The following is a 25681-nucleotide window of genomic DNA, read 5'->3' on the forward strand; positions in this document are numbered from 1 at the left end:
GTTCACCTTTCTTTTGATTGACAGTGCATGGCAGTGGGCAGATCCAAAACCACCATTGGACTGAGCAGTGGCAAAGGATCTGCTAACTGCTGTGCTCTGTCAGTCCAGCAAGCAGACCTAAGAGGGTAACTAGTTTCTCAGATCCCTTTCAGGCTCTATGCACCATACTAAAAAAAAAACTCCTTAGCCATGCATCTGTCAGTGTGACAGGAGGGAGCACAAAGAACAAGTGTGTAGTATGGACACTGCAGTGTAGGTGCCAGGCACTAACAGATTTATGTGTCTGTCTGTGAAACCAACAATTTAGGTGTGTTGGCTCAATGGAATTCTAAAAGGTGTATACAACACCTTTATGAATTCTCCTTTCATGTTTTCTGAAAGCGGAGGCCCTGTACTATGAAAATATTGTAGCTGCATTTTTTTTTTTTATCCACACACTAGTTGTGCAACGGTGTACAAAATCTACAGTTTCAATAAAAAATACATGAAAACAAATAACCCTTAGAACTATGTCTGTGTAGTGGTGAAAAAATGACGTGCAATTATCAAATGGGCAACTCGTTAACTGTCTGTACAGCTCAACGTAGGGCAAGTTCACACCAGTGAGCCACACTGAACACATGCCTACTGGTGTACGCAGTGAGACACAGCGCTAATGTGTCCATTGCAAAAAAAAAAAACCCAGAAAAGATGGCGCAATGGCCTGGTGCATTATTCCAAGGGCGTTTATTTAAAAGTGGACTGTGTCTCCTTGGTGTTTGCATTTGTCTGGGTCCTACCCACCACTGTACTAGTGAGCAGCTAATTCTAGGTTTGGATGCGTTGAGCTAATTGTGCAACATATTAATACTTATAATTGCATGCACCTGTGAAGTGGTGACAAACTTTGGTACTCAAAATTTTCCATTTGTGATGCTTTAACCACTTGCCCTCCAGAGGATTTACCCCCCCCCCCCTTCCTGTCCAGTCTATTTTTTGCGTTCTAGCACTGCGTTACTTTAACGGACAAATGCACGGTTATGCAATGCTGCACCCAAATGAAATTTGAGTCCTTTTTTCCCCACGAATAGAGCTTTCTTTTGGTGGTATTTGATCACCTGTGCGGTTTTTATTTTTTGCGCTATAAACAAAAAAATGACCGACAATTGTGAGAAAACTATTTTTGAATGTTTGCTATTAAACATGTCCAGTAAAAAAAAATTAAAAATATTTCGGCATAAATTTAGGCCAAAATGTATTCTGCTATTTTTACTAGTAATGGCGGTGATCAGCGACTTATAGAGGGACATTCTGACACTGGGGGGAACTAACTTGGTGTCACTGACATCCCCAGTGACACTAATACAGTGATCGGTGCTAATAAAAAGCACTGACACTGTACTAATGGCACTGGGCAGGAAGGGGTTAATGTGCGGGGCGATCAAAGGGTTATCTGTGTGCAGGGAGTATTTTGCTAGGGGGCCGTGTCAGTGTGCTTCACTGTAATCCAGAGCAGTGTGCCTGAGCTGACCGGGAGAACTGTCCGTAAACAAAACGGTCGTCCTCCCCATCGGAGATCTCCGGAAATCACTGGGAGCTAGTGATTGACAGTCGTGGCCGCGAACGGAAATGCAAAATCACGTATATATACGTGATTTTGCTCACCCATGCCACCCTGTAGCAGTATTTCTGCTGTAGGGCGGACGGGAAGCGGTTAATGTATTTTTAATTTATTTTTTGTGTTATTTTGGGGGGGGGTGGAGAGTACTCTCCCCTGTCTTTATGTAGGGTGGCGACCGTGCACTGTGAGAGCGCAGTGCATTGTGGGGTTTTGGGGGATGAACAGTTGGTGGTGTCTTCACACCGTAACCCTTCAGAGTTATTTTTGACGACTGCAGGATTGGACCCTGCTCTAAAAATTCAGATGCAGGAAGGGACACTGGGCAGGAAGGGGTTAACATGTGGGGCGATCACCACTGTGTGTGTGCTTTCAACTGTAAGCACACTGCTTTGTATGGCTCTGCTATGCAGAGCCATGCTAAACAGTGGGCAGGAGCTGACAGCGGAGAGAACTGTATTGTTTACATACAGTTCTCTCCTTCTGTTGGTAATGCTACTCGATCACTGGTTGCTGGCGAGTAAATTCACAGCCGAGGCCGCAAATAGCAGCGCGGGTAGGGCCCCTACCCGGTTTTGCAAACTCACGTGTATACAGTTAGGTCCATATATATTTGGACACAGGCACAATTTTAGTTTTTTTCAGGTATTTACCAAAACATTCAAGCTATAGTTATATAATGGATATGGGTTAAAAGTGCACACTCAGGTTTAATTTAAGGGTATGTAAATCCAAATTGGAGGAAGGGTTTAAGAATTAAAGATCTTAAGAGTAGCCATCCCCCCCCTTTTTCAAGGGACCAAAAGTAATTGTACAAATGAAGCTGTTTCATGACCAGGTGTGGGCTACTCCTTCATTATTTCTTCATCAATTAAGCAGGTAAAAGGTCTGGAGTTGATTCTAAGTGTGGTATTTGCATTTGGAATCTATTGCTGTGAACCTACATCATGCGTTCAAAGGAGCTGTTCATGCAAGTAAATCAAGCTATTGTAAGGCTTCAGAAACTAAACAAATCCATCAGAGAGCAGCAACATTAGGAGTGGCCAAATCAACAGTTTGGTACATTCTGAGAAAAAGACCGCACTGGTGAGCTCAGCAACATAAAAAGGCATGAGCGTCCATGGAAGACAACCGCGGTGGATTATTGCAGGTTCCTGCCTATAGTAAAGAAAAACCCATTCACAACATCCAAACAAGTGAAGGACACTTTCCAGAAGGTGGGCGTATCATTGTCAAAGTCGACAATCAAGAGAAGATTTCACAAGAGCAAATACATAGGGTTTACCACAAGCTGCAAACCATTTCATAAGCTTGAAAAATAGAAAAGCCAAATTAGACTTTGCCAAAAAAAATCTAAAAAAAAAAAAAAAAGCCAGACCAGTTCTGGAAAAGCATTCTTTGGACAGATGAAACTAAGATTAATCTGTACCAAAATGACGGGAAGAAAAAAATGTAGAGGAGGCTTGGCACAGCTTATGATCCAAAGCACCCAACGTCATCTGTAAAACATGGTGGAGGCAGAGTGATAGCATGGGCATGCATGGCTCCCTGTGGCACTAGGTCATTGGTGTTTATTGATGATGTGACAAGACAGAAGCAGCCGGATGAATTCTGCAGTGTTTACAGATATACTGTCAGCCCATCCACGACCCATTTTCAATGCCCTGGCTGAGGGAAGAAGGTTTTTACCCAAGATTTGATGGTACATTGCCCCGTCCATCGTCCGTTTGGACAGGACAACTGCACCGCATCAAAGGGACGATGGACGGGGCAGTGTACCGTCAAATCTTGGGTGAGAACCTTCTTCCCTCAGCCAGGGCATTGAAAATGGGTCGTAGATGGGTGTTCCAGCATGACAATGACCCAAAACACATGGCCAAGGCAACAAAGGAGTGGCTCAAGAAGCACATTAAGGTCCTGGAGTCGCCTAGCCAGTCTCCAGACCTTAATCCGATTGAAAATTTGTGGAGGGAGCTGAAATTTCGAGTTGCCAAACATCAGCCACCAAACCTTAATGACTTGGAGAAGATTTGCCAAGAGGAGTGGGCCAAAATCCCTCCTGAGATGTGTGCAAGCCTGGTGGCCAACTACAGGAAATGTCTGACCTCTGTGATTGCCAACAAGGGATTTGCCACCAAGTACTAAGTCATGTTTGTGAAGGGGATCAAATACTTATTTCCCTCATGAACATGCAAATTGGTGCATAATTTGTTAGACATGCATTTCTTTTGAATTTTTTTGTTGCTATTCTGTCTCTCAGTGTTACAATACACCTACCATTCGATTTTTAGACTGATCATTTCTTTGTGAGTGGGAAAACATTCAAAATCAGCAGGGGATCAAATACTTATTTCTTTCACTGTATATGTATGTACAGTCAGGTCCATAAATATTGGGACATCGACACAATTCTGACATTTTTGGCTCTATACACCACCACAATGGATTTGAAATGAAACAAACAATATGTGCTTTACCTGCAGACTGTCCGCTCTAATTTGAGGGTATTTACATCCAAATCAGGTGAAAGGTGTAGGAATTACAACAGTTTGCATATGTGCCTCCCACTTGTTAAGGGACCAAAAGTAATGGGACAATTGGCTTCTCAGCTGTTCCATGGCCAGGTGTGTGTTATTCCCTCATTATCCCAATTACAATGAGCAGATAAAAGGTCCAGAGTTCATTTCAAGTGTGCTATTTGCATTTGGAATCTGTTGCTGTCAACTCTCAAGATGAGATCCAAAGAGCTGTCACTATCAGTGAAGCATGCCATCATTAGGCTGAAAAAACAAAACAAACCCATCAGAGAGATAGCAAAAACATTAGGCGTGGCCAAAACAACTGTTTGGAACATTCTTAAAAAGGAACGCACCGGTGAGCTCAGCAACAGCAAAAGACCCGGAAGACCACGGAAAACAACTGTGGTGGATGACTGAAGAATTCTTTCCCTGGTGAAGAAAACACCCTTCACAACAGTTGGCCAGATCAAGAACACTCTCCAGGAGGTAGGTGTATATGTGTCAAAGTCAACAATCAAGAGAAGACTTCACCAGAGTGAATACAGAGGGTTCACCACAAGATGTAAACCATTGGTGAGCCTCAAACAGGAAGGCCAGATTAGAGTTTGCCAAACGACATCTAAAAAAGCCTTCACAGTTCTGGAACAACATCCTATGGACAGATGAGACCAATATCAACTTGTACCAGAGTGATGGGAAGAGAAGAGTATGGAGAAGGAAAGGAACTGCTCATGATCCTAAGCATACCACCTCATCAGTGAAGCATGGTGGTGGTAGTGTCATGGCGTGGGCATGTATGGCTGCCAATGGAACTGCTTCTCTTGCATTTATTGATGATGTGACTGCTGACAAAAGCAGCAGGATGAATTCTGAAGTGTTTCGGGCAATATTATCTGCTCATATTCAGCCAAATGCTTTAGAACTCATTGGACGCCGCTTCACAGTGCAGATGGACAATGACCCAAAGCATACTGCAAAAGCAACCAAAGAGTTTTTGAAGGGAAAGAAGTGGAATGTTATGCAATGGCCAAGTCAATCACCTGACCTGAATCCGATTGAGCATGCATTTCACTTGCTGAAGACAAAATTGAAGGGAAAATGCCCCAAGAACAAGCAGGAACTGAAGACAGTTGCAGTAGAGGCCTAGCAGAGCATCTCCACGGATGAAACCCAGCGTCTGGTGATGTCTATGCGTTCCACACTTCAGGCTGTAATTGACTGCAAAGGATTTGCAACCAAGTATTAAAAAGGGAAAGTTTGATTTATGATTATTATTCTGTCCCATTACTTTTGGTCCCTTAACAAGTGGGAGGCACATATGCAAACTGTTGTAATTTCTACACCGTTCACCTGATTTGGATGTAAATACCCTCAAATTAAAGCTGACAGTCTGCAGTTGAAGTACATCTTGTTCGTTTCATTTCAAATCAATTGTGGTGGTGTATAGAGCCAAAAATGTTAGAATTGTGTCGATGTCCCAATATTTATGGACCTGACTGTATGTGTGATTTTGTGCACCCGTGCCACCCTGTAGCAGTATCACTGCTATAAGGGCAGACAGGAAGCGGTTAAAAGCTCCTAAATGTTATCGTTTAAGTGTGAACCTTGGAACTAAAATTTTTTTTTCTCTGACTCCGAAGTGTGCAGTGATATAAACCCTGTGTAGCGCAATCAACGGTGTAGACACCCCTGATGCGTATGTTTGTGTTTATATGTGGGGACCGCTATTCTGTCTAACCTTTTGTAATAAAAATCTGTATACTTCCCTGTTTTAGGTCACATGATATCCCCTGTGGCAGCTAATGAGAGAGGAGACAATAGTGGCTCTCCGACAATAGCCAGTAAAGCCTGGGACCTTGACTTCACCTATAGGCTTCAATGGTCCATCCATTGTCAGTGCTCCCTTCTCTCCCCTGCACCTGCGCAGGCTGATGCAGGGGAGCCAGATCACATGAAAGGACCAGAGTGGCCTGAAAATAGGTACATATATACAGCTTTCTTAGGGAGGGTATAGTTAGGTGGTGCCTGGAATTTCACTTAAATTTTTTCTTTCATACCGATTTCCTGTTATTTTCTTTTCTGGTGATGGGATGTAAAAAATACGTTTTGGCTGGAATTGTCCTCTAAGCATTTAAAAACTGTTGTAGACACAAAACAAATTACACACATGAATAATGTCGCAAATTGTTGATGTGGCTTATATCTTCAGAAATAGCATTAAGGTATGCTAAGACTCATTTTAGACATGTCAAGATGTTTAATCTAATATGGAGAATGAAGGTCAATAAAACAAGTAGCACTCGGAGACAAATTATTAAGTAGGTCACACTGTATAATTTTGTGTGTGTGTGTGTGTGTATATATATATATATATATATATATATATATATATATATATATATATATATATATATATATATATATAAACTGTTTTTTTTTTTTTTTTTTTTTTTTTTTACAAAATTGAACTTCACTATAAAAACTGGCAGAACAGGCGTTCTTACATATTGTAAATTAAAATATGTGTGCACTATTTTATTAATATATTCAGAATAGCTGTGTGCTAGATGATGTTTGATAAATGCTTGAAATGTTGTTTAATGTGTTTTTAAAACAGCAGCATTCTTCCTAGTTTTCCAGAATCTTTACGCTCACAGAGGGAGCCTGTGATAACATGCCAGCTTTTCTAACTGCATGGCATATCTCAAATAACTAAAATTATAAATTTGAGATATCTGCATTATGTGGCCTTGATAAAGGCCTGTTTGAGTGCTAACATTAGAGCTGTTCCCAAGGATGTAATGCAGATCCCTAGACAGTAAGCCATGCCTCTAGGCTGTTGTAATGTCAGTGCATTATTACACATGATATGCTCTGAGTAGAGGATCAGGGCAATGTAATTTTTATCTAAACACTTATCTCATGTAATCCATATAGATGTGGTCTTGGGCCTGAGATACATTCAGGGGTGTACAACATTTGGGGTGAAGCGTGGCAGGCTTTGACATCTAGTGTGCCTTATTTTGGTCCTCTAGAAAGCAGAACTCTAGCCATAAATAACATGACAAAATTAATAGCCCTTTAAAAGATAAGATTACAAAATTATTTTTCACTGTAGTATTCTGTTGCAATCCAGAGATTTCCCCTGCATTTTTTTTTTTTTTTTGCTACTATATGTCTTCAGCCTAAAGACCAGCATCATTGAACCCATTTCATCTGAGATCATGTCATCCTGTACCTGGCTTAGTCTGTTAGACAGGAAAAGAAGAGGCACCACAGTGATATCTCTACTCCTCCTATCAGCATGCTTCTCTGTGTCACCACTCCCTTTCACGCTCCAGTACTACTGTTCAGAGACTGCAAGAGACTGATTAAGTGAATTTTTTGAATGTCCGTTTTATCTTAGAAATTGCAAGTTAGCAGCTTTTTACATACTAAACAAAACTGGTTGTTTTGTTAGTGTTTTTTTTAACCAATATTTCTGGAAGCAGTAGGCAAGTTGCAGTTCACTATTGCGTATGAACTAGGTAAAAATTTAATTTGCATTTCTTACCAGTTAGCTTATGCAGAATAATTTTAAATATTTCTGCTACTTAGAAAAGAAAAGTTTTTAAGGTTTGACACTGAAGAGCTGGAACAAAATAGGTTTAGTTTTGTTTGTTTTTTTTTTCCTTTTTAGTTTTATCAAAAAATGTGGATTAACCACTTGCCAAAGACATTTTACTGCAAGCAGGTGGCTCGTACAGACACAATAACTTACCTGTATGTTGGCAGTGGGTTCCAGGTTTTTTTTTTTTTTTTTTTATTATTATTTATATAATAAAGTTAAAAACCCCAGTGTTATATAATTTTTATATTTATGCATCTTTTACTTTCTGACGGTCTATCACATTTCTTGTGTTAAAATTGCTAAAATGCCAGGGCAGTACGAAAACTCCCCAAATGACCCCTTTTTGGAAAGTAGAGACCCCAAGGAATTTGCAAAGAGGCACGTTGAGTCCGTGGAAGATTTTATTTATTGCCACAAATTTTTGGACAATGACAAAATACTCATCATGATCCTTAGCAAATATATTGGAGTGTCTACTTTCCAAAAAAGGTAATTTGGTGGGGGGGGGGGGGGGGGGGGGAGGTGCTTCTACTATCCTGGTATTTCAGTGCCAATATTCGAAGCTTATGCCACACATCACCCACTCTTCTAACCAGGTAAAGACCAAGTCTTTTGTGACAAATTTTGCTTACATTAAAGCAGAGGCCCTGGAGAATGAAACAGTGGGTGTTTGAAATTTTTTATGTCACACAATATTTGCAAAGTGTTTTTTTTTTTTTTAAAAGAAGAAAATACGCTTTTTTTTATTTCAATGCACAAAAAGAATATATTTCCCAATTGTTTGATAAAATATAAAAGATGATGCGCTGATTAAACATATACTAAACATAACATGCTTTAAAATTGCGCAAGCCTGCTCAATAGCGACAAACTACATACATTTTTTAACATCCATATGCGACACTTTAAAGGTAACCTTTTTTTTTTAGATTTACACAGCAGTGTAGTGCTGCAATTACTGTCCTCAGTTTGATGTTCGTGGTGATACCTCACATGCATGGTGCAGTCTCTGTTTACATACCGACACAGGGACAATGCTTGTGATTGCCTTTGTGCGCGAGCACAGAGAAGGGGTGTGGGTGAATTGTTTGTTTTATTTAGTTTTTTTTTTTTTTTTTTTTTTTTACATTTTTACTGTCTTTATTTAAAAAAAAATAAAAATAAAAGTATAATCACAAGGAGTGTAAATATCCCTTGTGATAGCAATAGGTAGTGACAGGTACTCTTTTCTAATAATCTGGGGTCTATTAGACTATTAGCAGAAAGGCGTTTGGGAAGCGTTTTTACCGCTTCTCAAATATCTCGGACAATTCTGTACATTGTGCTGTTCTAACGGGAGCGCTAGCGTCGTGGCAAAATGGACGCTTCTGGTCGAGTCAGGAGGCGTTGAAGCCTCCTATTCTAGTCTATGGTGCCGCTCCGCAAACACCCGGCCGGCGGTTGCGGGGCGTTTGCGGAGCGGTAACACCATTCAAACTTCATTATAGACGTTTTTAGGGCGTTTTTAATGCTCGGCAAACGCCTAGCAACCACCGCTGAACCGCGCATGCGGCATTTGCGGAGAGTTTGCCGAGTGTTAAAAAACGCTCCTCAAACGCCGGACCAACGCTTGCCAAAAGCTATAGGAGCGTTTGGCAAGAGTTGGTTAAACAGTCAAGTGTGAACAAGCCCTCAAGCATCTGATCACACCAAGATCAAGTGCTTTCCGAATTTTAATATGGTGTTGTTTTATATCCGGTGAAACTGAAATGATAAAATGCTTTTTGCTTCTGGTTTCTTGGACCACAGAGATAGTTGGAGCAATTCCGGTCTATGATCAGCTCTATGGTCGGCTGCATTCTCGGGTTCCCTGGTGGGATGGGAGAGCAAGAGAAAGCCTTGGATGGCAGCGGGACGGGGGCATCCCTTCCCACTGCTTGTAAAAGTGATCCATTGGTTAATTGGCTTCTAGGATTGCTTTTACATAAAAACCGAAGGCAAGCTAACATTTTTTTTTACCAGGTTGATTCCTGTAGCTGCAAACCTCATCCTGGCATAACCACTCAAAGTCCAGCAATGTACCAGTACATTGCTGGTCCTTGTTGGGCATGTATGTAACAGCAGAGAACATGGGCATATCAAGTCTGTGCACCATTATGACCACAATTCATTCTTTTTTTGTAATGCCCCTGTTGAAGGGTAGGTCCAAAAAAGTTTTAAATTTAATGATGATAAAAAAACCATGATAGGTTTCCATGCGAATTGTCTGGTAAGAGCTGAATTTGGGTGGGTGGTGATATATCTTTGTTCATATAAATTGCTTTGGCCCAAATCGGTTGATACAAATCTTCTGTAAAAACCAGCGGAGGGGCTAAACCTTAGTGCTGGCAGCTAACAGGGCTGATCCTGCTAACACTGCATTTTTGGGGACACTATACTAAGGAGGCACTAGTATAGTTCTGTTCGTGATCAATATATTGATCCGTACAAACGCTATATTAGTAATGGCAGTGATCAGCGACCTATAAAGTGGGTGCAATAGTGTGCGGGCAATCTAGCGCCAGCTGACCCTGGCTGGGAGGGGTGCTAACTGACCCTGATGTTGCAGTGATCAGTGAAAAATTCTGTATACGGACACTGTACTAATGGCACACATAGTGTTAAATGTGCTACTCTAACGCGCACGCGTTTGTATAAAATGTAGTGCTTTTTAGTCCTTGTGGTGTTCTCTCTTCTCTCCCTGGACTGACCCAGGGTGGGGCAATGGGGGGCACACGCAAGCACACTCACACCCAGAAATAGAAAGCGATGTAAGGGTACGCTTTGCCCAGAGCCGCACATTCAGGGTGGATAGTCAGCAAGTAGTAAAAAAAGAAAAACCCTTAAACAAAAATACAAAATTTTTTTTTTAATTATTTAAAAAATGCTTTAATCCGAGTAATGCAGTATTACTATAGTAACATTGTACTACCCTGGAGCGGTGATCAGAAATGTATTTAGTTTACACTTTGCATTGCAGTAGCAATAAAGACTATTGCTCATGCAATATGCGTTGAACTTTCAAGAATGGGTTAAGTTCATGATAATTCAAAATACTAATGATCTGTGATTGGTTACAGCTGATCACATGGTACAGTGTTGTGATTGGCCCATGTACCATGTGAGAGTTGTGGGCCAATCACAGCTCTCTAGGAAAGGGAAGCAGAGCTGTTATGAATCAGATTGATTCACAACAACTTTGCTGACATTGTGATCTTTTGATTGCATAGCGATCACATGACCGCCGGGACCCACATATCGGGATATGCATTCTGCTGTGTCTGGTGTAACACAGGTCCCCCCTGTGTTAGTACAGCCAGAGCAAAGTAGCGGTATGCTGCTCTGCCTGTAGCTGTCGCCGGTCTTCCGTACACATACTGCAGGCAGTCGGCAAGTGGTTAAGTAAATGAGATATTTCAGTTTTTGCTTTTTAATTCAGACATTTCTAAAATTCTGTTTTCACTTTGTCATTATGGGATACTGAATGTAGATTAATGAGAAAAAAAATTAATTTAAACAACTGTAGTATTAGGCTGTGACATAACAAAATTAATGAAGTGAACACACTGTACATTGTTACTAACAATAAAAGCTTACTTCAATCAAAGAAAAAAAAAATGTAAATACTAATACATTAAATTATTTAAAATATATCAGTTAAGCAAAAAAAGTCCTCATGCAATTCCATTTTTATAAATAAAGTGAAAAAAGTCCAAGATGTGCTGCACCGAAAATTCTCTGGAAAGTGCTTGATCCTTTATGCTGTATACCTTTATTATTCCACCAATACTAGCAGCTCACCTCCCATTTTGACCTATGGGTAATATGTCTTATGCACTTGTCCCTTTTTAAGGGTATTCTATGAATGCAGTCGGATCTCAAAGATCTCCTCCAGATGTGTTCTCATCGTATCTAACCAATTCCACAGATGGATTCTCAGATAAAGTACACAGAACATCATATTTCCATATAAAATGCCATGTTTATTAAAGAAATACTAAAGGTTAATTTTTTTTTTTTTAAATAACATGCTTACCTGCTCTGTGTAGTGGTTTTGCACAGTGCAGCCTGGATCCTCCTCTTCTTGGGTCCCCTGCTGGTTCTCCTGTCTCCTCCTTTCTGTCAGGTGCCCCCATAGCAAGCTGTGGCTTGTCCCACCCCCTCTCTCTCCTTATTGGCTGACTGGTTGTGATTGACAGCAGCAGGAGCCAAAGGCTCCAGCTTGCTGTCTCTGCCAATGAGGAGGCAGAGACCCGGGACAGCCGAGGCTGTCATGCACATCGGTGGATCGCGATGGGGCTCAGGTAAGTATTGAGGGGGCTGGGGGCACTGCTGCACACAATAATTTTTTTTTTTTTTACCTTCGTACATAGAATGCATGAAGGTAAAAAACCTTGGGCCTTTACAACCACTTTAAAAAGCTTACTCACATTTAAAAGTGCATTGTTAGCGGGTACACAACAGATAAACAGCATATTTTATAATTCAATCCACCATGTGGGGCATCACCATCAGAGGCTGCTGCTTGTGGGTAAATGACCGACTATTTATCACCTTAAGTCCGCAAGCTTCCATATAACATATACCTGGTACTTCTTGAGACTTGCCTCCACCAAACACAAATGGACGTCCTATATTGCTGGCTCTGCCTCTTATGTGTTATGCTATTGACGTGGCTTCTTCAGAGGGAAAGGAGATGCTGTGACGAACTGCCAGTAATATAAAGGCTAGAATGTTAACACATTGCCAGGGTGACTCTTCCGGCTGAGCAGACCTTCAAAGCTTAGCAGCAGGACTTTATTTATTCTTTAGGTTTTTTTCCCATATAGGTGTGCGCAAGGGTTTTTTTTTTTTTTATTTTTAAATTAATTTAAAAAATTTAATTTAAAATATTTTGCAGTTGATATAAAAAACCTGACTCTCTGCTGGTGTTACTCTATATATTACAGAAATAAGGCTTTGGACTGCATTTTCCTAACTAGGTAGCCACCCTCTACTCCTCTCCCATGGCCCATATTGATTGTGCTGGCTTTGAATCTATACCTTTCCCCCTTTTCAGAGGCACAGGGCAAGGCTGCCCTTTATCTCCTTTGCTCTTTGCCTTTGCAATAGAGCCCCTAGCACAACTAGGACACCAGATATTACTGGGCCTGCCAGTGCGGGACACCATCATAAGCGAAGTCTGTTCGCAGATAACTTTAATAATGTTAGTTGCCATTTCAAGCAATCTTCACAATCTAACAGCTTTCCTGACCTAATTTGGTAAATTCTCTGGCCTACATATCAACCATACTCATAAGTCCAAAATCCTTAACATCTTGCTACTGCAAGCTCTGGTCCACTCCCTGTAAGATTCTTTTCCCCAACCATTGGAAAACTAAGCGCCTTCCATATGTGGGAGTACCCCTTTTTATCACACACTGTATGATGGCAACTACCCTCCTTTTCTAACTTCCTTCATTTTTAAAGTACACTGATTAAAAAGGGTTCCTTTAATTTTTTTGAGCAGAGTATAGCATCAAGTCATTTTAAACTCCTGGGATATTGATCTGGTCAGTTAAGTATCAGAGGGGGTTGTTAATCAGTTTCAGCTGCTTTGGTGTTATTGAAATTAACAGGTGCACTAGATGGGCAATAGTGAAACGACCCCCAAAACAGGAATGGTTTTACGGGTGGAGGCCATTGACATTTTTTTTCCCTACCCATCTTTTCTGACTGTTTTTCACTAGTTTTGCATTTGGCTATGGTCCATGTCACTACTGGTAGCATGAGTCAATACCTGGACCCTACAGAGGTTACACAGGCAGTCCAACTCCACCAGAATGGTACGTGCCATTGCCAGAAGGTTTTCTGTGCCTCCCAGGAAGCTCAAGAGCATGGAGGAGATTCCAGGAGACAGTCAGTTACTCTATGAGAGCTGGGCAGGGCCATAGAAGGTCTTTAACCCATCAGCAGGACCGGTATCTGCTGCTTTTGTGCAAGGAGGAAGAGGATGAGCACTGCCAGGGCCCTACAAAATGATCTCCAGCAGGCCACTGGTGTGAATGTCCCTGAGCAAACAATCAGAAACAGACTTCATGAGGGTGGCCTGAGGGCCTGACGTCCTCTTTTGCGCCCAGTGCTCACTCCCAGGCACCATAGAGTTCGATTGGTATTTGCCATTGAACACCAGAATTGGCAGGTCCACCATTGGTGCCCTGTGCTTTTCACAGATGAGAGCAGATTCACCCTGAGCACCTATGATAGACGTGAAAGGGTCTGGAGAACTAGTGGAGAACGTTGTGCTGTCTGTAACATCGTTCAGCATGACCATTTTGATAGTGGGTCGGTGATGGTCTGGGGAGGCATATCCATGGAGGGACGCACAGACCTCTACAGGCTAGACAATGGCACCCTGACTGCCTTTAGGTATCGGGATGAAATCCTTGGACCCATTGTCAGACCGTACTCTGGTTCAGTGGGTCCTGGGTACCTACTGGTGCACGACAATGCCCAGCCTCACGTGACAAGAGTATGCAAGCAGTTCCTGGAGAATGAAGGAATTGATACCATTGAATGGTCCCTACGCTCTTCTGACCTAAATCCAATAGAACACCTCTGGGATATCATATTTCAGTCTATCCAATGCCACCAGGTTGCACCTCCAGACTGTCCAGGAGCTCAGTTATGACCCGGTCCAGATCTGGGAGGAAATACCCCAGGACACCATTATCTCATTAGGAGCATGCCCTGACGACGTCTGCCATGCATACAAGCACGTGGGGGCCATACTACTGAGTACCATTTTCAGTTGCTGCTATGAAACTTCAGCAACGTAGACTAGCTGCATCATTTTTTCACTTTGGTTTTAGGGGTGTCTGAATTCAGTCCTCTGTAGGTTGATGTTCATTTCCTTTAATTGTTTTTGAGCAGTCTAGTTATGTCCTTTAATCTCAACCAGGATGTTATTTTTCTGTCCCACTTTCAGGCTCCAGTTCATCAGAAGGAAATCTCACTCCATTATCTGGATGTAGTTTGTGGTGTGTGTACATTTCTACCTTACAGCCATAAAAGGGAACCTGCTCCTCGTTCCACCATTTTTCAGTGGCTCAGATCATCATTCAAGCTTGGGGTCTTAAGGATTGGGTTCCACCCTTTCCTGTCAAGGCACACACTAGTAGATCTGTGAGTGCTTCTTGGGCTTTTAGGCATCAAGTGACTGTTTCCCAGAATTGCAAGGCTGCCACCTGGTCTTCTGTTTTACTAGATGGATATTCAGGCCCATTCTCTGATGTCCGCTTCAGATGTAGAATCCATCAGGTGGCTCTTTGATCTGCAGGTGGTCCCCAGTTCTGTTGACAGTTCTTTTCGGGGGGTGGATATCCTGACATTCTGTGAATTGCACTGTCCCTCATTGACTGAGAAAAAAAGGAATAGGATTTTTTTGCTACAAAATACTCTTGGTGTTCATTAACACATGACCCCTGTATCTTTGATCATTTTCTTGGTACTGCTTTTCTACAAAACGTAAGCATGCTGGTAAGAGGAGGGGTCATACCAGGCAGGCCTACAATGTTTGTTTGCCTGTGTCCAAATTCTCCTGCAGTACAGCCCGCCTGACTCAGATTTCCTGTGTGTTTTAGTGAGCTTCAAGCGATGGATTTTAAGGCAAGTACAAAGATCCAGTTTTTGCACGTCTCAAACAAATATAACAAAATGCTTCCAATAGTACATTAACTGTAACAAAAGGGAGGAAATAAAAGAAGGTATATTTTAGGGTTTGCATAGTCTTTAAGTGGCACGATATATATGACTATAATGGGGTGAGGATGGCTAAGAAAAGCATGTCCTTTGAAGAAGAAAGGTGATAAAACTTTTATATATGAATGTGGGGGGAGGGAGCAATAGGAACTGTATATACCTCTGCTGTGGGAGACTGGTATATGGCTGAAGTGTTTTGAGTTGGGGGGGGGGGGGGGGGGGGGGGTTAACCACTTCAGCCTCTGACAAACCCGATCATTTCCAGGTTGACATAGTTATACTGGGGTGCCTGCAGCTACAGTCATCATTCCAGTATCTTTTGTTCAGTCAGCGGTGAGCTTTAATGTAAAAGCTATCCTAGCGGCTAATTAGCCGCTGAATTGCTAATATGGGCAGTGGAAGGGGTTCCCCCTTCCTCCTGCCGCAGGTCGGGCTCTCCAGTGGGACGGGAGAGCTCGGGAAGGCTTCACTGACTGAACGTAGAGATGGCCGAGGACCAGAAAGTGCTTGATAATCTCTGTTGTCTAAGAAATTGCAAGGGAAGAGTATTTTGTCACTTCTGGTTTCGCTCAGATGTAAGCAAGTCATTTCTGGCTTGTGAAAGTAGCCGATCAAAGCGATCTTGGTTTGATCAGATGCTTTTAAAGGTAGAGGAGATATCTCCATAAAGAGGACCTGTCACTGCTCCTGCTATCACAAGGGATGTTGTTCATCCCTTGTGATAGCAATAAAAGTGATTTAAAAAACAAAACTCCAATAAAATAAATAATAAAAAAAGTTCATGTTCCCCTGTCCCACAGTGATTGTGCGCAAAGGCAAACACGTGTCAGTCCTTCGCGCATACGTGAAGGGCGATTGCACCACATATTTGATTTATCACCATAAATACCTGAGCAAGAGCAATACATTTTAGTACCAGATCTCCTGTGTAACTCTAAACTGGTAACCTGTACAGGCTGTTAAAGCGTTGCCTATGGAGATTTTTTAAGTACCATAGTTTTTTGCTATTCTACGAGCGTTTGCAGATTTTAATGTGTGACATGTTATTTACTTGGCATTACAGCGTCTTATATTTTACCAAACAATTATGTATTCTATTGTGTGTTTTTTGTGCATTTAAAATTTAATAAAGTGTATTTTTTTTCCTAAAAAGTTATTCTGTTTGAAAAACAGCTGCACAAACCCCATGTGATGTAAAAAAAATTGCAACACCCACCATTTTATTCTCTAGGGCCTCTGCTTAAAAAAATGGATACTATATAAAAAAAGGTTTGGGGGTTCTAAGTAATTTTCCAGCAAAACAAAAGCTGATGTTTTTACATGTAGGAGAGAAGTGTCAGAATAGGTTTGACAATAGGTCTGAAGTGGTTAAGAGAACTATATGAATGTACAACTTTTTGATGGATAGAATTGAATGTATTCAAAGTCACATTGTTCCTGGCTTAATACATTTTAATTATCCCAGGATTTCTGTTTTAACAGCCATCATGGTTTGTCTTTAGCTAAAAGAGAAGTTTGGTTAAAAAACAAAAAACAAAAAAAAAGTCTTAAACACCTAGGTGGATGCAGCATCGGTTCTTTGCTGCAACTGTCCACCGCTGCCTCTAAAACCGAGAACTGGGCACTCAAACACCGCTGATTGCTCAGTTCTTGGTCTTTATTTATTTCAGGTACTTATTTAGCGCCGTCAACTTACGCAGCGCTTTACATATATATTGTACATTCACATCAGTCCCTAACCATCAAGGGGTGTACAATCTAAGGTCCCTAACTGACATTCATACATGTACATACTAGAGCCAATTTAGACAGGATCCAATTCACCTACCAGCATGTCTGTGGAGTGTGGTAGGAAACCGGAGTACCCGGAGGAAACCCATGCAGACACAGGGAGAACATGCAATCTCCAGGCAGGTGGTGCCGTGGTTGGGATTCGAACCAACGACCCGAGTACTGCCAGGCGGAAGTGCTAACCATTTTGCCACTGTGCTGCCCAGTGAGCACAGAGCCGATGACTCCTCAGTCACCTGCTCTCTGCTCCTCCAGCACACACTGAAGCAGCGGGCTGTGGAGCAGGTGGGAGCAGCTGGCTCAGGCTCACATGTCGAGAGGTTGAGCCAGCTGCCAGTCAGGGATCTGACCATCTGAAAATGGGTCACAGGAGTGCAATACTAGGTGCACTCCAGTGATACATAAGAGAAGTAGGGCTAAAAAAGCTTTGGCCCGTCGTCTTCTTTACCAAACTTTAGTCAGCAGCTGAAATCCAACTTGCAGTGCCTTGAAAAAGAATTCATACCCCTTGAAATTATGCACATTTTGTCATGTTACAACCAAAAATGTAAATGTATTTTAATTGGGATTTTAGGTGATAGACATAATTGTGAAGTGGAAGGAAAATGATAAATGGTTTTCACAATTTTTTACAAATAAATATCTGAAAAGTATAATGTGCATTTGTATTCAGCCCCCTTGACTCTGATACCCCTGAATAAAATCTAGTTGAACCAGTTGCCTTCAGAAGTCACCTAATTAGTAAACGGAGTCCACTTGTGTGTAATTTAATCTCCGTATAAATACATCTGTTCTGTGAAACCCTCATAGGTTTGTTAGAGAACATTGGTGAACAAACAGCATCATGAATGCCAAGGAACACACCAGACAGGTCAGGGATGAAGTTGTTGAGAAGTTTAAAGCATGGTTAAGTTATAAAAAAAAAAAAAAAAAAATATCCCAAACTTTAAACATCTTATGGAGCACTGTTCAATCCATCATCAGAAGATAGAAAGAGTAGGGCACAACTGCAAGCATACCAAGACATGATGGTCCACCTAAACTAATGAACTGGGCAAAGGAGAACATTAATCTGAGAAGCAGCCAAGAGGCCCATAGTAACTGGAGGAGCTGCAGAGATCCACAGCTCAGTTGGAAGAAACTGTCCACAGGACAACTGTTAGATTTGCACTCCACAAATCTGGCTTTTTAGGGAAGAGTGGCAAGAAGAAAGCCATAAGAAGTCCTGTTTGCGAGAAGCCATGCGGGGGACACGGCAAATATGTGGAAGAAGGTGATCTGGTAAGATGAGACTAGAATTGAACTTTATGGCCTAAATGCAAAATCTATGTGTGGCCGAAAAGGAACACTGCACATCACCCTGAACACACAATCCCCACCATGAATCGTGGTGGCAGCATCATGTTGTGGGGATGCTTTTCTTCAGGGACAGGGAAGCTGGTCAGAGTTGATGGGAAGATGGATGGAGCCAAATACAGGGCAGTCATAGGTTCACCTTCCAGCAGGACAACGACCCTAAACATACAGACAAAGCTACAATGGAATGGTTTAGATTAAAGTATATTCATGTGTTCGAATGGCCCAGTCAAAGTCCAGACCTAAAACTATTTGAGAATCTGTGCTAAGACTTGAACATTTCTGTTCACAGATGCTCTCCGTCCAATCCGACAGAGCTTGAGCTATTTTGCAGAGAAGAATAGGAAAAAATGTCACTCTAGATGTGCAGGGCTGGTAGAGACATACCCAAAAGGTGGTTCTACAAAGTATTGACTCAGGGGGGCTGAATACAAATGCACGCCACACTTTTCACATATTTATTTTTAAAAAATTGTGAAAACCATTTATCATTTTCCTTCCACTTCTCAATTATGTGCCACTTTTGTGTTGTGTGTTGGTCTATCACATAAAATCCCAATAAAATACACTTACGTTTTTGGTTGTAACATGATACATTATAGAAAATTTCAATGGGGTTTGAATACCTTTTCAAGGCACTGCAGGGCTCTGTGTGTCTTCTAGCCTGTTTTTTGTTTTCTTGTTCTTTTGCATGTACTTTTTGCAGACATCTTCATGACGGTCATGGGATATGTAGAGTCTTCTTTCTATTCTTCTTGTATCTTCTTCCTATGGTGGGCAGTTCTTAAACAGCCCCCCCCCCCACACAGTAGGTCACATGACAATTTGTAAACAATGGATGGCTTTCTTTCATACAATTGTGTTGCTAGCTGTGATTGGTCACTGTGATCACTTGGTACAGACTGGGTCAATCCCAGCCCATCTGTGTCATGTAATTAGCTGTGGCCAATCATAGCTAATCCCAACAAAACAAACTGAATTGCTTTTCATTCAGTAAAATACTTGTTTATAGCAACGACATTCATTGCTATAAGCAATCCTAATATGTGAAAAAAAACAAAAAAAAAACTGATCACTTGCCCAGAGTAGTACACGTTACTATGGTAACATTATTTTACTCTGGTCCGTGTGTTATAATGTTGTTTTTTTTTTTCGTACTGTCACCAGTGTCCCTGTTCACAACCACACCAATTATATGATGATGCTATACTGCACTGGTTACAGTATGCAAACATCATTTTTTTTTTTTTTTTTTTTGTAATTTTCTTCATTTTCCACAAAATGATGACAAAAAAAGACAACTTCAAAAAACTCAACATGCCTATTACTAAATATCTCAGACTGTCCAAAAAGGGGTAATTTTGGGGGATATCTGTACCGTCCTGACATTTTTCGGCCTTAGGAAATGAGATAGGCCGTCAGTACAGCAGGATTGATCGGTTTTCAGATATACAATGGGTAAAATAATTACTTTCAACACTTCACCATTTTTCTCAGTAAATCTATTTCTAAAGACGCTATTGACATGATATTTTCACCACATGTTGGTAACAACCCATGCAATTCATACATACAAAGAAACCAAAGCAAATAAGTATAGAAATTTAAGTTATGTGTAATAAAATAGCTTGTTCAATACTTTTTCACTGTCATTCCAACTGAAATTTAGTTTAACACTTCGTACAAAGTCTTTTGTTGGTAATGACGGCTAAGGTTGTGAAGGTCTTGAGAGCTCTTCACTTTTACCCATCATGAGCTGTTTTTTTTGTGTGACACCTTGGTAATACGACACCTTTTTTATAGGCCATCAGTTGAGACTGAACCAGCTGATATTAATTTGTGAATAGTGTATATAGGCGAGCGCTGGAAATAAATATGAAGCAGCTTGCACAAAGGAAAAGGTAACAACTCTTGTAAAAACGTGGTATAAAGTGCAGCGCTGAGCAAATAATTAATAAATAAATGAATATATATAAAGAGGAATGAGACGTACCCCTGAAGACACGTCGGGCGGAGCCACACTTGATGACGTCACGCTGCCATAGGACGGAGCGGCAGCCATCTTATTTCCTTTTACCTGTTTTACATATTCGATTTCACGTGAACGTTTTACCTTTATTGAAATAAAATACTACACTATACACAAATTTCTGGGCTCCTGTGGTGAGCTATTTTCCCTAGAGAAGGGCCCTATCCTTTTGTCCTGGAGCGGAGCAGTTTGCATTAGAGCCCCTGGCTGCCTCTGAATCCACAGATGTGAGAGTTAGATAGATATATATGCTACTAACCAGTAGCTTTCTGGTGAGTTTACATCTGACAGTGGTGGACCCCTTCACTTGGTTTGTACCAAGGTTTAACTTGCACTTAAGATTGCTGCACCTACGGACACTAATATATTTTATGTACTTCACCAGTTTATTTCTATTGTCATATTTTCACTTATTTGAAAACTATTGTCTGTGATTATTGCTTGTGGCTGTTTTGCCTTATAACTATATGGATATTAATATCTCATTTGAATTACCAGTCTGTTTGCTCTTTTAAGAGCACTTGTATGGTGTGATTGACCGGTCCACTTTTTAATTTTATTCTGTATATAATTTTAATTATTTGAAGTTTTATATATAAGCTGCACTTGGATGTTCATATATAATATTTTTTTTTTTTTCATTTCTTGATTATTTGCTCAGCGCTGCACTTTTATACCATGATATTAGTTTGCACTGACAAGGGGCAGGATTGCTTTCTAATTAATGGTAGATTTCAGCTGGTGTTTTGGCTTTCTATGCCTTTTTGCACCTTTCTTTGTTCATGCATTCAATACTTTTTCCCTATGTCATTCCATTTTATTACATATAACTTAATTTCTGAACTTATTTGTTTTTGGTTTCTTTGTATGTATGGATTGCATGGGTTGTTACCAACATCTGGTGAAAATATGTTAATAGCACCTTTTAGTACCTGGTCATACCAGTGTGAATTGCAAATTGAAATTGCACCTGAAATTGCATCAAATGAATATGTCAAGTGTCTTAACATGTGCAATTTGCTGCAGCTCTATTTCTAAAGTAGTTCTTACATTGCTTTTTCTGCAGTTATGGTGTGATTTCACATAGAATATAATGGAAATCGCACTGAAATTGCACACTGAAATCATGCTGAAATTGCACAGAAATCATGTGATTTTTAAATTGCAGTGGTGTGACCAGTGACTTTAGAAATCTATTTCCTGAGAAAAATGGTGATGTGTTCAATACTTATTTTACCCACTGTATACCATAGTTTGTGGATGCTATAACTTGCCTACAGACTAAATAAAATACACTGATTTTGGGTTATTTTCACCAAAGAAAAGTAGCAGAATACATTTTGACCTAAATTTTATGACTAAAGGTTTTTTATTTGTAAAATTGTAAACCGAAACAGAGAAACACATTTTTTTTTTTTCTAAAATTTTGGTCATTTTTTTGTTTAGCAATAAAAACCCAGTGGTGATCAGATACCACCAAAAAAAAGCTCTATTTGCATGAACAAAACGATAAAAATTTTAGTTTGGGTACAGTATTGCATGAGTTGTCATTCAAAGTCCTGAAAGCTGAAAATTGACCTGGGCAGGAAGGGGGTAAAAGTGCTCTGTATTGAAGTGGTTAATATGTTCTTATAGCCAATGTCTTGTATTATGGAACACGGTTTAGTGAAGTTGGCTCTCTTGCAATGTAGTATTTGTCTTAACCTCATGTCTCCTTTTCCTATTGATTTTGATTTGCATTGACTGTAATTACCATTTGATCGCTGTTTCCTATGTTATCCCTTACTGCCACATCTACAATCAGATCTGTGCTTGTAATTAGTAGGTCTAGCAGAGCACTATTTTTAGTTTGGGCATCCAGCAATTGACACATGAATTGTCATGCAAGAAATGATAAGTCTTAGATGAGTGAGCAGTTAGTTTGCCCAGTCAGTATCTGGATAAATGAAGTCCCCAATGATTACAACATTGCCATGCCTTGCCTTCACTTCTAACTGTGAAAGGAGGTTGGTCTCCTCTTCATCATTCAGGTTAGGGGACCTGTAGCATACTCCCACTATTAATTTCACATTTGTTTTTTCCTTGGAAGCTCCACCTCCTCCCTTGCCCCGTTAGCAATGCCATCCCTTGTAGTCACTAGCAAATCACTCTTGACATAAAGGCCCACTCCTCCCCCTCTTCTGCCTACCCTGTCCCTCCAATACAGGGAGTACCACTGGACAGTCACGTGAGCTGTCAACCAGGTTCCTGATACTCCCACAGAGTCAAAATGCTTCTCATTTATCAACAGTTCCAGTTCTTCCATTTTATTGGCAAAACTTCTAGCATTGTGTACATATCTTTGAAAAAACAAAAACAAACAGCTATACTCACCCAGGTAAGAAAAAAATGAAAAAATCCTCCTGCGCTGATATGGAAATAAACCCTACTTAATAGAGGCCAACACCCTATAGGGATAACCAATCAACCAAATAAAAAGTAATATAGTAAATGGTGCAGCGCTAACTAATACAAATAACTAAACATAAATTATATAATATGTTAAAGTGCTATAAATGTGAGAACACAAATAAAAGTGAACAACACTGGTATAAGGGTCACCTTGATGACCTAAATTGGTGATAAACACACAAAATATCCAATAAATAAACCTGTGTTAAAGTGTCCTTATTCGTACTCAAAAAAAAACTATAAACCAAACACTTAAGTCCATAAATCACAAATATTGGTGTTCACAAAACCATGCAATATGTGATAAGTGATAGTTTTGTGCAAGTGCCAGCACACTTTAAATCCACTCCAGCTGCAGTGCCTCCTCACCTCCTATCCTTGATCCCAAAAGGGGCAAACAAGCATTCAGGATCACTCTGCATCCTTTACATCACCGGCTGATCACTCTCCAGAAAGCCAAGGATTATAAACGATCTCCTGTTCCTCCTCCAATACTTCTTCCTCTGCCCTTAATCAGGTGCTCTGTGGGGTGTATTACTCACAATACCAGTGAGTAATAAAAAAAGATCCTCCTTAGTGTAGTATTTAATGCAGTCTTTTTATTAAAAATGATTTAATAAAAAGACTGCATTAAATACTACACTATGGAGGATCTTTTTTTATTACTCACTGGTATTGTGAGTAATACACCCCACAGAGCACCTGATTAAGGGCAGAGGAAGAAGTATTGGAGGAGGAACAGGAGATCGTTTATAATCCTTGGCTTTCTGGAGAGTGATCAGCCGGTGATGTAAAGGATGCAGAGTGATCCTGAATGCTTGTTTGGCCCTTTTGGGATCAAGGATAGGAGGTGAGGAGGCACTGCAGCTGGAGTGGATTTAAAGTGTGCTGGCACTTGCACAAAACTATCACTTATCACATATTGCATGGTTTTGTGAACACCAATATTTGTGATTTATGGACTTAAGTGTTTGGTTTATAGTTTTTTTTTGAGTACGAATAAGGACACTTTAACACAGGTTTATTTATTGGATATTTTGTGTGTTTATCACCAATTTAGGTCATCAAGGTGACCCTTATACCAGTGTTGTTCACTTTTATTTGTGTTATCACATTTTATAGCACTTTAATATATTATATAATTTGTTTAGTTATTTTGTATTAGTTAGCGCTGCACCATTTACTATATACTCACCGAGGTGAATGCAGCATCCTTCCATGTTGAATCAATCCCTTGCCACCTCTACATTGAGAACTGAGCGATCAAAGACTGCTGATTGCTCAGTCTTTGCCGGCTTTCTGCTCTGCCCCTTGAGAGCTCACTGGAGCATCAGGCTGTTGGGTGGGAGTGACTGGCTCAAGCTCTCAGCAGCTCACTGAGAGGCTGAGTCAGGTGTTGGTCCAGGTACCTGGGTTGATCCCAGCTTTAAAGTCAAAGTCTTTTTCTAGAGCCTGAACCGCCTTAGTGACTTCCGCTGACTGTCAGCTAAATATGGGTCACAGGAGTGCAGAACGAAGTGCACTCCTGTGACCCACAGGAGAAGTAGGGCCAAAAGAGCTTTGGCCTTCTTTTTAAATTTTTGTTCAAGCACATATTACCTTATTTTTCTCTCCATAAGACGCACCTGACCATAAGATGCGCCTAGGTTTTAGAGGAGAAAAACAAGAAAAAAATATTCTGAACCAATGGACTGCAGACACGGTACAGGAAATGACCAGAGACTGCAGACACAGTACAGTGGATGACCAGAGCCTGCGGACGTAGTACAGGGGATGACCAGAGACTGCAGACACAGTACAGGGGATGACCAGAGACTGCAGACAGTACAGGGGATGACCAAGAGACTGCGGACCTTGAGGGAGGGGAGGTGGGTACCTGAATTTGACAAGTACCCGCTTCCACTTCCGCGGAGTTGTCCACAAACTATGGTACTGTATATATCTGAAAATCTATCAATCGTGTTGTACTGATTCCCTATATTCATTTCTTGAGGCCCAAAAAATGTCAGTACAGTAAAGACCCCTTTTTGGAAAGTAGATAGTCCCAGGTATTTTAGTAAGAGGCATGGCGAGGTGTTTTTTTTTTTTTTTTTAACATGCTGTCACCAGGGTAGTATAGCGTTCTCTTATAACTGGTGTGGCAGTGATCAGGGACACTGGTGATAGTATGAAAAAATATATATCTTTTTTTTTTTTTCTCAACACACTGTGACCTTCCCTCCAATCGGGGCCCTAGTTGTTGCTCTGTGAAGGCTTCCTGCTCCTAGATCTAAGAAGAAATCCATTTATCTTTGTGTTTATAGGACAATCTACAGAAGAGAAGACTGCAGATACACAGCTACAACTTATGTAAGAGGATTTGTTTAAAGGATAACTTCACCTTATGGACAAAATTAATAAATGCACATTTTTTTGCAGGTAAAAAAAATGTGCATTTATTGTTTTTGTCCAACGGAGCCTGTGAAGCATTGCACCAGTGATCAGTAGATCACTGATGCCATGCAGGTCTCCTGCAGACCTGTCAGAATATCTGCTAGCCATATGGGATATACGGCCAAGCAGATTTTCTG

General features: G+C 40.8%; 1 protein-coding gene across 2 annotated transcripts in view; it reads left to right on the plus strand.

Annotated features, from left to right (window-relative positions):
* PHF3 (PHD finger protein 3) overlaps positions 1-25681 on the plus strand; it is a 127883-nt gene that overhangs the window by 6726 nt on the left and 95476 nt on the right. The gene's annotated exons all lie outside the window — the stretch shown is intronic.

The sequence above is a fragment of the Staurois parvus genome, unplaced genomic scaffold (assembly GCF_062004578.1).
Source record: "Staurois parvus isolate SC_StPar_1 unplaced genomic scaffold, SC_StPar_1.0 ptg000264l, whole genome shotgun sequence".
NCBI lineage: Eukaryota > Metazoa > Chordata > Amphibia > Anura > Ranidae > Staurois > Staurois parvus.